At 46.3% G+C, this 17,685-nt stretch overlaps 1 pseudogene; it reads right to left on the reverse strand.

The window, feature by feature from the left end:
* Positions 1-13,476: 13,476 nt before the first annotated feature.
* LOC149356700 (uncharacterized) lies at positions 13,477-14,586 on the reverse strand (annotated as a pseudogene).
* Between the last annotated feature and the right edge of the window lie 3,099 nt (positions 14,587-17,685).

The following is a 17,685-nucleotide window of genomic DNA, read 5'->3' on the forward strand; positions in this document are numbered from 1 at the left end:
GGGCCGGGCTCGCTAGAGCGATAATTTAGCGGGCCTGGGCCGGGCCCGGGCTTGAAGCCGCGGGCCTGGGCCGGGCTCGGGCTTCAGGTCTCGGGCCCGGGCCGGGCTTGGGCCTCAAATTGAGGCCCGTGCAGTGCTCTAAATGGCAGACGCATCGCATCATTACAAGATTAGGAATTTCGTTTCTGAGTCGAATGTAGACGCCACTTTTCAATCCCGTAATTACGTTTACATTGTCTAATTAAATGCCAACAATGTTTTTGCGGCTCAAACCCTTAGAAGGAATCGTTCTAAAAGCACTGAGGCGATGGCTTCAGTATTGCACAGTTCTAGTTCTTGCAGGGTAAGGAAAGTCGAAACGGCCTCACTGTTTCACTGGGAAAAATACCTGATGGCGATGCCGAGCTCCTTGACGACACAAATATCTGTCGACTCGTCGATCGGAATGCTGTACTTTTGTTCGGCTATATGTTCCCGCAACGATTTTTCCAAATGCGGTCCAAGGACGTTCTTTATCAGATTAGTACACTTAGTGCGGTGAATGTTGATCATAGACGCGACCTGGCTATCTTGAAAAATCCGCTTACAAGCTTCTCCCAAGTGGCCGATGGTGTACATCGCACAATGTTCAGCAACAAAAAGATCAAGGTTGGCTTCTGCTAGCTGCGCAGGACTTGGCGTTACACGTGGCATGGCATCAGTTATGGCAGCTAGGCTAAGTCCTTTGCGTGGCGCACATGCCAGGTGTTTTGTAGACGTGGAGGGCTTATCGATGCTCGCTTTCTTTGTCTTGATAGAACATTTGAAAAATTTGCGAAAAAGCCTTGAAGGGGTCCCCGGATATCATTACGAGCCACTGCTTGCACTTATCCTCTTTAAGCCAGCAGGCTCTGAAGCGCTGTTTGTACATTTTGCTCTTGTCTGCCATGTTGTCTGAGTCACTAATAATCCTAAAACTATATGTACACCGCGCTCTCAAATTAGTTCTCGCAAACAGAGCAGTGATAAAGAAGAATTACCAACCACACATTAAAAAGCGAAGTGTTCGACAAAGCGCTGCAACACAAGGAAAACAATATCTGGCAGGAGCGACAGTACCAAAAGAGCTGTCACAAAAACTGTGCACTAACAAGCGAGATAGGCGAACGAAAGAAACAATTTTTTCACCAACCACTCTAAAAGTCCGATGACCGCAGGATCATGCATAATGTGGCCGTGCCGAAGACTAGCGCGCGCTCCCTAGATGACCCACTGGCTGCGAGTCAGTGGCCACAGAGACAGTCCGATGACCGCAGGATCACGGTGTGGCCGTCCCGAAGAATGGGACACGGTCGATCCCCCGCGCTGGCTCGGCATCAGCAGCACCGAAACGTCGATCACACAGTAGCGCTTCTCAAATAAAATCCCGAACAATGCAACATGGACTGCCGCTGTCTGGGCATCAGTAGCTTCGAGCCTCGGAGGTCGCACGGTCGCGCTTCGCGGAAACGAAACTAAGGCACGGGTTGATAACCGGCGATCGCCCTTCTTATTTATAGGGCATGGCGTGTTTCTTAGTTGGTCCGCACCAGGGCATTCTGGCGCACAAACATCTAAAATCGACTGTACAAGCGCTCTCTCACTCCCGCCAGTGCGCGGATCTCCATTGGTCGGGAGGCAAGGAGGCCTCCAGAAAACAGTTTCTTCGTCATCCGGACGGCGGCGCATGCGAATGCTAATGCTTTAATTGATAAATATGGAAATAAGGCTACAAGGAAGTAATCTAGGTTCTAATAATCTGTCGTACAGATTACGCGGGAAGGTCGTTGAGCACCGGCTCCTCGGTTAAATGTATGCGGCCGATATTGTGCTGCTAGCAGATTGCCAGGAAGATATGCAAACTCTAATTGTTGTGGAAACGAAGGAGACGCTCTGGGTTTCAGTTTCAACGCAATTAAGTCAGGTCTGGTGATTTTCAACAATACAACTGATCAAGTGCTTACAATACAAGGCCATGAAATACCAAGAGTGGATGAATACAAATATCTCGGAATATGGTGCCACAAAATTCGGCGCACATTCGGAAAGCCGGCGCGGAAGCAAACTGGCCAGCGCGCGCCGTAGAGAATTCTGGAACATTGGAGAAAAGGAGCCTGGGGAACGCGTAACCTTGTAACTCTCTTATGCCTATAGATGGCTTCTTAATTAGTTTCCTTGCAACCACGACCGGCAGTGGAATAACAAGCTATATTTTGCTGAAGGCGGTGATAATTGGTAATTAGAGTACACTCCAAAATTATAGACATTACAAGTGTTGCATACATCTGTCAACAGCTACCGTGCTCACTTTGGTTGCTGCTTTGGGATCCAGAGTTGCACTTACGATCACTGATATTATCTTTTACTGATTAGAAAAAATAAGCCTTCAGCATTGCTGTAAAGCTTTTCCGAGAACATATGCATCTATGCCCCACACATGTTGAAAGGCTTAATTTTTCATTCCATTTTATCCAGCGGAATCATAGCTCTCGTTCTGCTTGAGATGATAGTGTTTGCTGGAGGTAACCACAAATATAGTCAGGGTATTCTGCTCGCTTGACTATACAAAGAATTCGGCCCCAGCCTCAGCCAGAAATCGCTGCCATGTATACCCTCGAAATTGGTTCTTGCATTTCCTCAACCTACATGCCAGCTTACTGACTCCTGTTCCTAATTATATTTAGATTAATGAGGATGACACCTGTAGAATTTTAGCCGCCGCGACGGCTCTGGCTCAGTGGTTATGGCGCTCGGCTGCTGACCCGAAAGACACGGGTTCGATCCCGGCCGCGGCGGTCCAATTTCGATGGAGGCGAAATTCTTGAGGCCCGTGTACTGTGCGATGTCAGTGAACGTTAGAGAACCCCAGGTGGTCGAAATTTCCGGAGCCCTTCACTACGGCGTCTCTCATAGCCTTAGTTGCTTTGGGACGTTGAACCCCCATAATCCATAATCAAAATCTAAACTTGTAGAATTTTACGCAATACTGAGCAACCGCTTTGTTTTCAATTCGCAGGGACACTTCAGACTGCTTTTAGTTGAATAAACTATACGCCCCTTTGTTTCTGTACACATCAACATTGATTGGCGCTCAGCAGAACTCCACACATTTGTTTACAATGCTTCAACCTGGTTTGCACAATGATCATTGCATTGTGCGCGCAGGAAGCACTGCGAAAAGAAAGCTGATCGTCCGCTGTCACTGTGCGGAACAAAATCGTGCTCTTCAGCCCTGTGATGCATACCTCGGCAGCTTTGCAACACCACAGCTTTTGTTCCGACTTTCGTAATGGCCTGAAAAACATGACGAAAAGAAATCAGTATTTTTGCGTCATCCATCTTTTGTGAAATTCTGAACAGCTGATCTTGCATATTCCTACCGGTTGGAAACTTCGTAATTTCCTCATTCGTATATGCATTCGTATTTCATAGTAAAGTTCTAAAATATGGTGAATTTTTAATGCACGCATAGTACACGCACACATACACCTTATTTTATGAGAAACGGTAGCGCTTTTGATATCAGTTGACAACACATGCAATGATGCATGTATTGGAACGTCTAATTGGACCTCCCAAATGGATGAACTTCTATTTGGCGCTTTAAGTTGACTCCAATTACAGCCTGCAACTGGTTCCATATGGAAAGCCAAATCGACTTCAAATGCGCAATTGGAACCAATTTGGCAGTCCAGTTTATACTCGAAGCAGTTGGTTCCAAATGTAATTGCAAATGGAGCTTCCAATTGGTTCCAAAAACACAAGTGGGAATTTCCCATTTGGACTCATTGGTTCTTTTGTCAGAGCTTACACACCAATAACCAGCGACTCGCATGCGTTTCCGCCCAGAACAGCCCTCTGTTCAAAAACAAGTGGTGAGTGGGCGCGCCGCCCTAAAGAAAACTATAGAAGTCTCTCGAAGCTGTTCATCATCAGTCAGTCAATGGCAGAAAGGTCTGGTATGAACTGCATAAGGCTGACGCGTCTTACTGTGTGTTTTTATTACGCAGGTGCGCTACTTCCTCACTTCTGTGTCATTATTCTTTAAGTTTTTGAGTTTTTAGCTTCTATAGTTCTGACAATTTATGTTCTGTAGTTCTATACCTTGACATGTTGGCTACTGATTGAAAACCTTCTCACGGGCTCTGTTCGAGCAAAGAATTGCAGTAATGTTTCTCATTATTGACCTCAAACATCTCGAACTGGGATTTTCTCACGCATTTCACCCTTGTCACAAATCATAAAAGGCAGATTTTTGCATGCCACAAATCTGTCAGTAGTACTACACAACAATAATTCAAGTTCAGTTGAAACCGCACGAATATGAAATTAATCTGAATGGGCTACGTGCATTACTTTACGAGGAAGCAGGTGAGAAATATATGCCTCAAAATGCATGGAAAGTTTAGGGCTCACTCTGCGGCCTCAGACCGACAGGAAATTATAAACAGCAGCGGTGTCTGTTCCGACAAGACCACTACCTAGACGCTGAAATAAATCAATGTACAGTCTTTGCCAAAGGTAACCAGGCTGCATGGTTTGCTTCTCATTCGTTTAGTAGAGCCCTAACGGTTTCCCTAGAGGTCAAAGAGTCCTTTGAAAGTATGGACAGGGGTCCATCTTACCATACAGAGATTTACAGGCTGAGGGCTGGCATAATAGCTTTAAAATACGACTGAGAAGCAAACTGTGCAGCCTGGTTACTTTTGGCAAAGGCTGTATGTAGGCGTATGCTGACAACTGCAGGCGCGCCTACCTTTGAGTATTTGTATTGGGGATGGGAGTAATAGCACAAACCAGAAAACAACAGGAACCTATGTATGATCCTCAACAATTTTCAATCATTCCATTAAAATATCGCGATTCGGGCAATGCTTTAGGGGAATCCCCTAAAGTAGAGCAGATTTGTAATGAGGGGATAATTGCTAATACTCATCCATCCAAGCGCAGCCTAAAGGCTGCAGATGAAAGGTATACAGCTTAATGGCTATGACTGGGGTGATGTTTATGAGCATTTGTTCCCTCTTTACAGAACAAATTCAATACCTCGAATGGGCAGGGAAGCACGAAATGCCTCCTTTAGACACAACGTGTTCAAATTTTACCTGAAATGGGCACAGAGGAAGATTAGAATGAATAACTGACTCATTCCCAGAGAATGCAAAACCTAAATTTGTCACAACCGCTATAAAATCTACCAATGTGACAGCCTGCACAGCGTCAACATGATGGTACTTAAAGCCGAAGGCTCACTGCAGTGCAAAAGCCAGCTGTTTTAGTGGACATGTCTTAAAACTATTTTGAAATTTAACACTGAATTCGTTGCATGCGTCGCTTCTTTCTGCTCTGTAACCATACATTGAGAACCGCGTAACCCTTACACAAGCATCAAAGCCACTAAATAAGACCGAAACCAATCACGTTTTTAATAGACTGCGACCAAACGGCAAAGGGGTGCAGTGTAGGCTTTCTGGTCTCGAACGCACAAAGCTTGGTGGCATAGGCATGACTCCACAAGTGGGGAAATTGTTTTGAAGCTTGATAGTACGGTCTGGAAATTTTAGTTTGTTTACATATAACCCAAGGTGGTCAACCTAGCAGGACTTGTGTCGTAACTAAAGCGAAGTGACGTTACTATTGAGCTGCACATGCAGCATGACATTATATGGAAAGCGCCCAGCACACAGGGCCAATATCACTGCAGTGATTTTTTGTACATCACGAGTGCGACTTTCAAGCATCACTTTCAAGCTGCGTCAGCAGGCGCACAGCTAGCGCTGACAAAATGGCTGAATGGTTGTGCACAGAATTCTCAGGCCCACGCAAACTTGTCCAGTCTAGAACACAGCACAGCACCTTGGAACATACGTGATGTTACGTATACGCTCACAAGAGTGACGAACTTGTTGCCCTGCATTTATGAAATCCTCTTGAATTGGGTTTTTGCTGTACATGCCCATTAGAAGACACTTTCACAATGCAAAATGTTTCAGAGTTTATGTGTGCATCTGGCACAACACGGGTGTCAGTTAAGCATGCTACAACACGAGGCTAGATGCATAAGAAGAAACAATCTGAAACATAAGTAAGAGCTCTTTCGAATGGAATGATTATTGGATTTCAAAGAAGAATGAACTCTACAGGATGTTCACCCCGTTGCTCGTAACGTAAACAGCATCTGCCTGTTTGTCCGCGAGGTGGAAGCAGCACAACTGTACACTGTGCTTGTCACTGCACTGCAGCATCTCCCCTATCCGCCACCTGTAGACTACGCTCTACAGCAGGCAGGTTCTGCCGAGTGCTCGTTTACCAGCCTTTGAAAGGGTGGCAGTGTGGAGACGTGAAGTACACAAACACTTAACTAAGGCACTCAAGAAGCTTTGGCGCTGGACAAGATAGCACTCGACACACCCCAGAGACCAGTAGAGTGGATGACGAAAAGTGGCGTATAAAATGACAATAATCTCAGGAAAGGATATGCACACGGCCGCACTGTGGGCTGCGGCACCTTCACACAGCTTGACAGCAACCTTTTGTAGAAGCCTAAAACCAACAGAGGTACTAAGAGGCAAAGGAGGGAAACAAATGAAATGATGTCATCAGGCATGCCACGAGCAACGCATGAAAACCTATAGGTGTCTTAGCAGGAGCCTCTATATCAATGTGATTGACATCAATTGCTCCAGTACAGCTTTGAAGTACAGAAGTACAGAAGGCATGGAAAATTATCTAAGGAAGTAAGCGCTGATGCGGCAGATACTCGCATTACAGTGTGCGTAAGAAACCTAGCCACCGTAATGTAAGCATAGGTTGGTAGGGGTGGACAACTTTACCATTCCGGGATGCCTTCGCTAAAGCATCAGCCACTTCACTGAAATGCAGGCCCCTGCAGCCAGAAACCCAAACACACCGAACTGATTGGAAATGAGGAGGTATAAGGAAATTGAGCATGCGAAATGAGTGCGATTAGGTAGACGCGGATAGAGAAGTGCATAAGGATAACGAGTCCGTAATTGTTACTGCAGAAAAAGGGTTGGGTAACTTGCGCAGAGCAAGAACCGCAGCTAGAAACTTCGCCAAATAATTAGGGGTGAAATCTGAAAGACGGCGAGAAAAAGACCCACCGAGCGTTAGCATGAAATGATCTCACCTGACTTTTCTTTACACAAGGCATCAGTCGCAACTGAAACATGCGAGCGAAACTTCATCAAGTAGCCTTGTAACACACTATTTGACAAAGTGAACAACATTAATTTGACATTGCGAGAATATTATCAAAGATGATGTCCTGAAATGAGTTGATGGACCGTACCCGAACAATTTTGAAATAATATTAATAATAATAATAAACCTATCATTAAATATTCGTATATTTAATGGCTCAAGCAAGGATTTACCTAAACGATCTGGGGAGTTTCAATGCGATTCCACCCGGCACGAAATAGTTTCCGTGGCTGACCAAGGAAAATCAACCGGGAGACATGGGGCTCCGAATCGCATACTTTTAAGAATACTCGAACCATGAGAAGGCGGGATCTTGCAGTAAGAGATGGCACGCAGTGGCGAACGGCGGCGGCTATGCCTTTCGGCTTGGGCGTGCGGGAGCAACGGCGCCAGGAGCGCGCGCAGCTGCAGCAGCGCGCTGCCCGTGCTGCGTAGCTGGTTACGAGGGACGACGGCGACGCCGCGAAACGCAGGAACGGGCGCCAAAGAGCTGCGCTCTAAAATAAAAAAACACTGCTGCAGAAATTTCGGATGTTTACAACGTTTTCACGCGATATATAACACAAACGCTTCGCTCTACAATAAAGTCAGCAACTGCGAACATATGGCATTTGTCAAAACCTCTATCCGTGCATGTAAACGTGCGCATGGACGCATGTTTTAAAAAAAATGAACTGTTTATTTTCGCTATAGTTTCGGATAAATTGAAAGCATTGCAAAGGACGAAAAAGTAGGCTAACATGAAAAGGTACGTTTTATTGGTTGGACTGTGCCTACAATAAAAAGGAGTGCCATACATCGCGCGATGGCTAAGAAGAGTGACTCTTTTCTGCAATAACTTCCACTTCCGATTATAACAGGAACTATTTCTGTCATTAATCCAACAGTCATGTTATTTTCGTTTTTACTTATTAATATATCGATGCGGTGTGAATAGCATGGGCGAAAAAAAGACCGAAAGGAAGTGAGGAATGCAGCGCTCTGAAAATTTCAGGGAGTGCTTTAACACGGAAAGAACCCCTTCCCCCCCCCCTCCCCTACGCCCCTTTCAGGGCCTGTAATCTGCCCAGCAGGGGAACATGTTCTACTCGGTTGTAAGCTTTACTGATGTCAAGAGAAACAAGCGCAGCATATTGGTTACGGCGACGAGTTAACCGGACTCGGTTCTCTAGTTCAGTAGGCGCACACCATATGGAACATCCCGGTCTAAAACCAATTTGGCAGAGGTTCAGCAGCCCCTTTTCGGTAATAAAAGGCATGACTCGATCATACACCACACGTTCGAGTAAACTCAGGAGACTGCAGGTTAAAGAAATTGGACTAATTTTGTTTAAGAAAAACCCTTCCGCCTTGCTTTTTAAAAGCACAGGGATAACTTTTGAAGACGCCAGAGATTCGGAATCTAGGGGTTCTAGTAGAGAAATTTACAAGCGCCAATAAACAATCACTGTATTAATCGAAAAGAAGTTTAATAATCGCAGAGGTGACGCAGTCATAGTCAGGAGCCGCAGAAGGTAACCAGTTTACAGTTTGTGAGAGCTCAGAAAGAGAAACATTGGTGAAGTCATCGAAGTAATTACCCACTCTTAAGCTTGTTTCACATGCAAGCAATAATACTAGCGAATCGTGCCGCCGCGGCGGAAAAACCTGTTTTGAGTCGCCGCGGCGATGAGCGGCGAGGTTCCAACAAGTTAGAAATTTTCGCTGCGACGCGCCGCTCAATCGCTCAGTCACTTGCATGTGAACGAGCCGTTAGGTGGCGGGGAAGAACAGCCGGAAAGCGATGCTCCAGGCCTCTGGTGACTTCGAAAGTTCTCCAGGGGTCGGAACTGATGAGTTGGTATATTAGCTCTATGGATGAGGGATTGATGTGAGCCGGCGGAAGCCTTTTCCTGTAGATCTCAGGACGAAACACGGCTAGTCTATTTTCTGATCGAGAAAGATAGTCATAATAATGTTTTTCATCACATTCTTCATTTGCACGAGAGGCTGCGAGCTTACAGGTAGCTGCGATAAATTTGTAATCGATTCAGTTTCGCGAACATTGGTTATGAATTACCTTCTTCCCGGCGGCATTTCGCCGCCTGTGATCTCTCGTACATACGTGTTCCACCAAGGACTCGGAGAAGTGCCTTTCCCAGCCCGCACTCTAAATTTCGATCGCTGTCACACTGGATCTATAGCAGCGCAAATGTCTAACTCCCTGTACACACGAGACAAATTCGGCCCCGCTATAAGTTCAGCTTCTGAAATTCTTATAATTTAAGGGGAAGCAACTGAGTCCACCGATAGAGGTCAACGGGCACGCGATTTCGAAACTCAATGGAAAGTGATCACTATTTGTTACAGAGTCAACAGGAGTCCAGGAGGAAACTGTTGCCCATAAAGTGGAGAACGTTAAATCTAATATTTAGTGCGACTGGCCTCAGAAAAAAGCTGAAAAACTCGCGTTCATACAGATTAGGTAGTTTACACAGGTTCAGTCTCATAAACGAGATCCGCATGTATCCGTTAGAAATCCGCAAGTTGAGTGGCAAAAATTTAAATATCTGCCCAGCAACACATGCGAACTGCTCATAGAGAGTAAAGATTCCAGATGACGCGTGTCATGAACTCCAGATGAGAATAAGCATTACCAGCTATTATTGGATGAAATCTAGGTACGGAAAGGTCCACTGCCCGCACCTCTTCGTTACACTATCGTTACGCTGGTATCGGCGCCGCTGCCGATACCAGCGCCGCTGCTGTCGTCTATGGTAACCATAAACAGTTCTGCAAAATAAAAACCTAAAGTGGCCAAAAATGCGTGTAAATCAGCCAGAAAGGTAGATAATATCCAATAAAAGTGCAGAAGCAGCCGAAAATGCACTAAGAGGCTACGAAATGCCTCCAAAAGTTTGAACATGACTGAGCACAACACATCCATAGGTCAGGAACGTGAAAGGAATTTGTCAGCTCGTTGCCACAGCTGCAAAAAGCGGAGAAAAACTTTGCCGATGTTCGGTGGTGTGACCATTTTGGGGAGGTAAAGGAGCGGAGATAAGTGGGAAATCTCAGAAACCTTTTCAAATTCGCAGTCAGAAAGAAAACTGTGTAAGTTACACGTCCTTGTCCTTAACCAACAAGGAACATGCCTATCAGGTAGATAAAAAGAGTACCCAAAGCTGTCATCAAGGCACGTCACAGGAGGAACTGAAGATGCGCATGCGGGGAATGTTTGTGAAAGAATGTATGTTCCAATAAAGCACAATTGAAAGTTCAGCGTCCTTCCGTGTCAATCACCTCTGTCTTCTGTACACGTCTTTGTTTCAGCTGGTGCAAGTTCAACGTGCACCAAGAAGCCCAACAGCTAACGCTTTTTTCTATCGCATTTGCAACAGCACTCGAACGATATGTAGCGTTATACCACAGAGTGGTGAATTCATGACACCTCGTACGTTCTGGCATGGTTCAGATTATAAATGGAGAATCTTGCGTTACTAGGCGTTATCAGCCTGCATTAAAAGGGCGGCGCTATCAGCGAAGATTACTGCTACGCACGCACGACGAAATGCACGAAACGCTGCTCGTTAAAAATGCGTCGGGCGACCGAAAACCGAGCCGGGGGGGGGGGGGGGGGGACGCTCAGCTCGTGAGGCTCGCCCCTGAGGAATCCGTCCCGAGTTGTTGAACCATTTCTAACCGAAGTATGCCGACGGCTGCCATCGCGCTCCATTGTGCGCTAAGCGAAGATTTGGAGCGCAGCCAGCTCGCGTGCAGATCCATGGCTGATATGAAAGCCCGATGTCGGCAGCTGGTGGCGCCGCGTCGGTTGTGAGCGCGTCGGGCGCTGGCTGGGCGAGTCTCGGCTGTGGCTCGCTTTGCATACGCGGTGCGCCCGCTGAGGGCTCATCATTCCCCCGCGCGGGCAGATGACGTGGCGCCGCCGAGAATGCTTTCGAAAACGTCTCGTCTCCTTAACACCCCGTGCTGCTTATTCAGTTACCACAATGGTAAAGCCTTCCCTCAGAAGCGCACTCGGGCACGAGTGCGGGCAGTACTTTTGAAATGAGATGGCATTCCTCGGGGGGCGTTCTTCTGAGGAAAAGAAACAGGCTTGTTGGAATGGTGCTTGCAGAGTGACGCGAGAGAACAAAGTTCCCCGTCCGGGACTGCTGGGCTCTATGGCTGTCTTGTCCAGCACGTTGAGCACACGTAGGTCAAGAGCGTAATTAAGAGCCATTAGAGGGTTTTAGAGCAGGGGGCCCCTATTGATTAGGCGGTACGGAAATAGCGGGACGCCAGTGCGCATACGCAGGCAGGACATAATCCGAGGGGTGTTTCCCCTTTCCTTTCCCCTGTGTGGAGTAGCAGGACAGGGCCATGTTACCGCCGGCCGACCTCTCCACCTTTACCTCTCATTAAAATTCCTCTCTCTCTCTCCGAGGGGTGTTATTGTTGTGCGCATGCGCAAAAGAGCCCCGCTGTTCCTCTATCTCTAATCGATAGGGGTCTCCTATTCTAAAACTCCCTATTGAAGGAAGTGTAGTTGGGATGGAAGACAGGGTGTACTGCGTTTAGGGTATTGGTGCGAGACTATTGTCTTGTAAGCATGCCCAAAGTCGGAGCAGAAGAGCAGTTTGTTCGCATTAGTCAAAGTACAATTTTGCCTTGCTAAGTCACACTGGAAATCAACTGCAAACATGGTCAATGAGTTAGATAGGCAGAGCAGAACGGTGGGTATAAAAATTAACATGCAGAAAACCAAGGTAATGTTCAACAGTCTTGCAAGGGAACACCAGTTCACAATTGGTTGCAGGGTGCTGGATGTGGTAAGGGAATACGTCGACTTAGGGAAGGTAATGACCGCTGATCTGGATCATGAGACGGAAATAACTAGAAGAGTAAGAATGGGGTGGAGCGCATATGGCAGGTTCTATCCGTTCATGATTGGAAGTTTACCAAGATCCCTCAAGAGAAATGTATACCGCAGCTGCATCTTATCGGTACTCACCTATGGGGCAGAAACGTGGAGGCTAACGAAAATGGTTCAGCGTTAAGGACAACGCACCGAACTACGGAAAGAAAAATTATAGGTGCAACGTTAAGAGACCTGATGCGGGCAGAGTGGGTGGGGGAACAAACGCTGGTTAATGACATCCTAGACGAAGTCAAACGAAAGAAATGGGCTTGAGCAGGGCATGTAATGTGAAAGCAAGATAACCGCTGGTCCTTAGGGTAACGGAGTGGATTCCAAGTGAAAGCAAGCGTAGCAGGGGGCGTCAGAAAGTGAGGTGGGCGGATGAGATAAAGATGTTTGCGGGGATACGGTGGCCGCAGCTGACAAAGGACAGGGTTAATTGTAGAGAATGCTGAACTGGGCAAGTTGGAGAGGATGCATGTTTGGAAAAAATCAGCGCGAAAGAAGAACGGGACGGAAACAAGGTAACACGCATGGAAAAAGAAACATGGAAAAGGTAACACGCATGAAAAAAAAACGCATGGAAAAAGACAAACGCGATTCAAAAAGCAGGTCAGAGAAATGAACACTCAAAACAAGGGAAGCAAAAGTTTGAAATTGGGTAAGGTCACTGCTGAATCCAGGTAAGTAATGTCATTCTTCGTCAATTGAACTGATGTGTCGCTTACGCAGTCGTCTTCACTTTTTATGATGCGGAAAGCTTCTATTATCACCCTAGTGCGCTGGTCCCGCGCTTTCCCAAGCACAACGATTTTTTGAAAGAGAGGTTGACATTTACATTTCGCGCAATGCTTAGGCAAGTTATCAGTTGCATTAGGGCCCATTTCTTTGTTCGAAAAAGCGGATATTTAAACAGCGGCCGGTCTGACCAATATAGGACTTATTGCAGGAAAGAGGGATTTTGTAGACTATCTGTATTCTACACGGAACAAACCTATATTTGTGATTTACCTTACACTGGTGCACACTTTTACGCACTTCTGCCTTTTTACGAACTAAGGCACAAACACTGGACAGTTTTTGGGGAGCAGAAATAGCCGCTCTAACATCGTATCTTTTTGCGACATTTCGAAACCCGTGTGTTAAACGATGAACGTAACGTAGGATTGCGAGATTTCTAGAGCCAGTCTGGTCAACCTTCTTAACATCAATTCCTTTTACCCAACGAACAAGCATGTCAACTCTGCTGGTAATCACCGATACACGATAACTTCAAAATTGGCCCATCAGGAACTTTACATGGCAACGGAGATTAGGATAGTCCTCGTCAAGTCTTAATAGTGTAAATCAGACCGAAACACCCTGCTCATGGTTGTCCCATTGATTCTTCTATAACGTGCTCCATGTCAGATGTGCGATTACGAAGAAAGCCAAGAGTTTTTTTTCTATTCTTTCAGTTTCAGTTAGGGGGAGGAACTTGCCTTCTAGGAATGTCTCCCTTGTGCTGCGGCTTTTACGCGCATTTCTAGAAAGAGAATTGTAGAACTCATAAATTAAATTGAACGCTGCTCATGTGGCAGCCAACACCCAGGATCACCGTTATGGAAATTTGGAAAATAATACATTAGAGCTGCAATTCTGGTAAAAGTAACATTAGTAGGAATGATTCCATGCACAACAATAAGTGACAGATCATTAGGTAGGCAAAGCGATGCTAGATTCAGACAAAACAATGAACTTATATCGCAGCCAGCTGTCTCCCATACATTAGACAGCTCATTTGATGTCATCTAGTTTCCCGTGTCTACTTGTATTCAGGAAATGTGTACATCTCTTCATCCTCGGAGGCTGAATCCGTTTCCTCAGGGTCAAGCTCCGCAGAACAACTGCTTAGGGTCTCACACGTTTAAGAGTTTCAACTATCTCCCTTTCATTGCTGTTGTACTTTGCGGATGTGTGCCAAGGTTGTGTTTTCTGTTTCTTGGACTTCTTCCCTGGCCTGTCAAGGTCAACTTGATCTATGGACACCATTGTGTCCTGCATGCAAAGCAAACAGAATTTTGTCACTGTTATTTTCATGCTAAGGTTCCTGCTAATAATGGTATTTAAAGAATTACTGAAAGTAACCATTTTCGATATTGCAGAGCTCCAGGCACATGGCCGAGATGTACATGATCTCTCTTCCTCCGAACAAGCTGTTGCCTCAAGGGCAAACAAAACAGCAGCCACGTGGCTACACACTTCTCTTAGCCTGAAAACGGTCATGAGAATAGTAATCAATGCTTTGAACACCACTTACAAGGGACATCAGTTATAAATTGTTTATATTTATTTCTCACTTACCCGGCTTTGCGCTGAAAATGAGCTGCCAAGACGTGTCCCGACAGAGCGTCCACACAAACCCAGGCATCGTGACCTTTTCCTGCTGTTGACTGCGATGGCATCACTTCCGCTCGCATCAGGTACAATTTACTTGTGTGGGGCGCCCATTAGCTCCGTAATGTGATCCATGGGTCTTTGATAGAATCCAGGTGTGATAAACCAGAGGAATAAGAACTGCTGTTTCTCTAGATTTACTGCCTTACACAAGATATTAAAGCTAGCTCAAGTGGTAATGGATAACTGCAGTGTTAACTGCAACTGCTGCAACTTTATGGTCCCATGAAGAATGCTAAATCTGCTGAGCAGCTGTTGGGCCAGCCAGCTATTGTAAGCACGGAAAAAAACCTACATAGTACACGACTCTGTAATACAAACAAGTTGCTGATGCACTGCTGAAAAAAGAACGGAGATATGGTTAAAAAGGGCTCGAAGTTCACAATGTATGCAGGGGTATAGTAGCGACGTTGTTATTATAATTGATTATTTTGATGCCTTAGGCCTAAAGAAGATTTGAAAAGAGTTAATTTGAACGGTTTCCTTGCAGAGTTTAAAGCACATGTGGAGTCAAGGGGCACGTGCAGATGCAGTACTTCAAGCACATAAAAAATAAACAATGGTAAAAGAAGACGAAATTTCGCAGGCATCGCTGCTGCGTCCTCAGGGCTTAAGCGATGGTCAAGAGAACCCACGAAAGCAACCACCCCTAGTGCATGAATGTGGATGAACAGCGCATGAATGAGTACAATGCACCAAGGTAACATGTGCCGTGCCACCTGTTCGTCCACACACAAAGCAAATGCCGTCCAAAAAGGCACTCTGATCAAACACAAGAAATGCCTTTAAGTCATAATTCGGAAAGAACAAGCAGAGTGACTGCAAACATTCAGACCAGCAGGATGCACGTTTTTTTTTTTAAGCTCAGAAGAACGGCTACATGTTAATGCGGCATACCAAGCATCAAGTGGGTAATGAAAATAGTGCATTTTTGCGAACCGGATTACGTTGCCGGCGGAGCAAGACCTCGACTCTTTCCACAAGTATCTGTTTGAGGAAGCAGAATAAAACGAGTTCTTATCCATAAAGTTCATTGCGCCGATCAAAGGGACAAAAAATAGTAAAAACACTTGCCTGGCTCAAAGTAACTGTATGCCTCAAGTGCTTTGTAGTTTTCGACGCTGTCAGAGGTGAACTCGATTGGAGAATACAGGAGGCACACGACAAAGTTTGTCATCTGAAAGTGTGGGCAAAGCTGCTTCGCGTCGTCGCCTTTCTTCCACTCGCACTCCAGTAAGCTGTATGGGTCCGGCAGCTGCGATCCGTACACGACCAATTTCTGAACATACCTTGCTTTCTCAGCCGTCGATATACTGTATTCGCCCATCATAACTGCGCCGTTGCTTGCTGCCGAGTGTTTGCTGCCGAAGACCGCTTAATAAAACAGAAGCACTGCTTTGCCTGCTTTGTCTGCCCGATGAGCGGGTTGAAAACGCAACAGAGCTGCATTTCAGGCCTAAACAAGAATGCTGCTGTACTCAAGTGACACGCACGCATCGAAATGCTCGGACACATCTGCAGAGCACGCAATAAAATGCCCGCACGCGACTTTCAAATGCAGAGAAGCTTATCGCTGGACGGGCTGTGTAGGAGGCCTGCTCTTTTTGCTTACACCCCGTGTCGCTGCCGACGGCAGCGCAACCTTTGTTTACAAACATGATGCTCCTCTATACTGCTGATCTGATTTTCTGTTAGGTGGGACCCCATCGACCCCAAACCTGAGGAAGAGTATGTAGTTGTGCAGGGAAACAATCGTCCAGGATTACGATGGTGCGACACGGGCGAGAGAGCCTTGCATTACAGTTGCTTATTTTGCTATTTAGCAATGTGCTAGTATCTGGTATAGAAAGTACACTTTAGAAGTAAGCTTGAGACTGCGGGGTCATCAATTTGACATCAGTTACTCTTACGGTCTTTGCACCCGCGTAAATTGGGCTGTCTACTAAGTCAGAAGGCTTACATTCTCCTTTGCAGACCTGCTTTTAAATACATCAGAGGAGTACCGAGACTGAAAAAGGTAAATAAAGGAGGCTACAGGCGTAGGAGACTATAATGATCGGAAGCTCGTGTAAATGTCGCGCGTAAAATGTAGGATATACTGTCCAGCGGGTCTTGCACAGCTTCGCGTGCGAAGGTTTTGTTTCTTTAACGTCTCTGAGAGGCTACCAGCGGCTTTCTCACGCCCGCGCCAGGTCTATTTTAGCGGGTACACTGGATAGAATTTGGATGATGAGACACCTTATTTAGTAACTTATGTAAGAATCGAGTACCCTTACGTAAAAGTAGAAACGGCCATGAAAAAGGGGGGAAAGCAAATAAACAGAACATGCAATTCATAGAGAATTTATAAGACATGCCACGTAACACCTTTCTTCGCGCCAGGGTGCCAACAATTTTCGCCTCGTTGGCTGCATGCAGAGTCGAGCGTTTTCAGCAGCATACTCATCGGTGGCGGGGCGCCGGATTTCATATCGATGACACATGGTACGACAGAAAACTTGTGAGGTAGCTGAACATTACAGCGGGAATTGGCAGTGCTTGGTACACCCTATTGGTTTCCGACTGCCGCCAGAACCAGTCTGAGCGGACGCAGGAAGCATTTTACGAGTCAGATTGTGCAGCACCTAAGTAAATCATGAGTTCAACGTCGCGCACCATCTCACCGCACTCTGCAGTTTTCTCTCAATTAAAACTTAAAATATTCCCCTTGAGTTGCGCGGTGTTCGCTACTAGCTGCCAGCAGATGGCGCTAGGTGGTGAATCCCAAGAAAAGAAAGCAGGGCATAAGAAGGTTCTGCTGCGACCACTCTGCAAGTGTTTTTACGCAAGTGTATACTCCACAGGTTGCGCTTTTAAACATTACACAGAAACCTCGAAAGCGAACAAAACTGGCAGCGGCTTAGCTCAACTAGGCCAGTGTATAGGCAGCGAAAGCAGTTTCGTCTACTGACACTTCGGTAGCGACACGCCGTCGATGTCGTCCAGCAGCTTGGCGGCGTCTCTTCGCGAGACCTTCCTCTCGTTCTTCGGGCGTCTCGGCCGCCCTCTTAGCCTTTCTCGCTTCGTTTCCACGCTGTCGGCCGGCCTTGTACCGTGCGACGACTTCT

Source organism: Amblyomma mixtum, chromosome 3 (genome assembly GCF_055824585.1).
Source record: "Amblyomma mixtum isolate Tamu chromosome 3, ASM5582458v1, whole genome shotgun sequence".
Lineage (NCBI taxonomy): Eukaryota > Metazoa > Arthropoda > Arachnida > Ixodida > Ixodidae > Amblyomma > Amblyomma mixtum.